Raw genomic sequence first — 314 nt, 5'->3', positions numbered from 1 at the left:
TCTAACTACTTTTGTATACATTCAAGTTAAATAGAAATGATATAAACATTTTCTGACATTTAAGTATTATATGTTTTTACAAAGTTGTTTTATTTATTCTCAGCTCTGCCAGCCACAGCTGGCTCCTTGTTGGGACTAGTGCCAGCTATTATCTGCACTCGCCGTCTGGACACCACAGAGATTGTCAGCATGTATGCAGAAGACCTAGCCTCTCCAGAACTTGTTGACCAGGAGGTTACAAGGTGGGTGGAAGTTTAAGTTGTTTTGAAGTTAAGCATCCAAGAAGCTGGTTTAGAAATTGAATGTCACAATAA

The sequence above is a fragment of the Austrofundulus limnaeus genome, unplaced genomic scaffold, assembly GCF_001266775.1.
Source record: "Austrofundulus limnaeus strain Quisiro unplaced genomic scaffold, Austrofundulus_limnaeus-1.0 Scaffold3421, whole genome shotgun sequence".
NCBI classification, from domain to species: domain Eukaryota; kingdom Metazoa; phylum Chordata; class Actinopteri; order Cyprinodontiformes; family Rivulidae; genus Austrofundulus; species Austrofundulus limnaeus.
The sequence above is the reverse complement of the archived record's forward strand: the minus strand, read 5'-3'. Positions refer to the sequence as shown.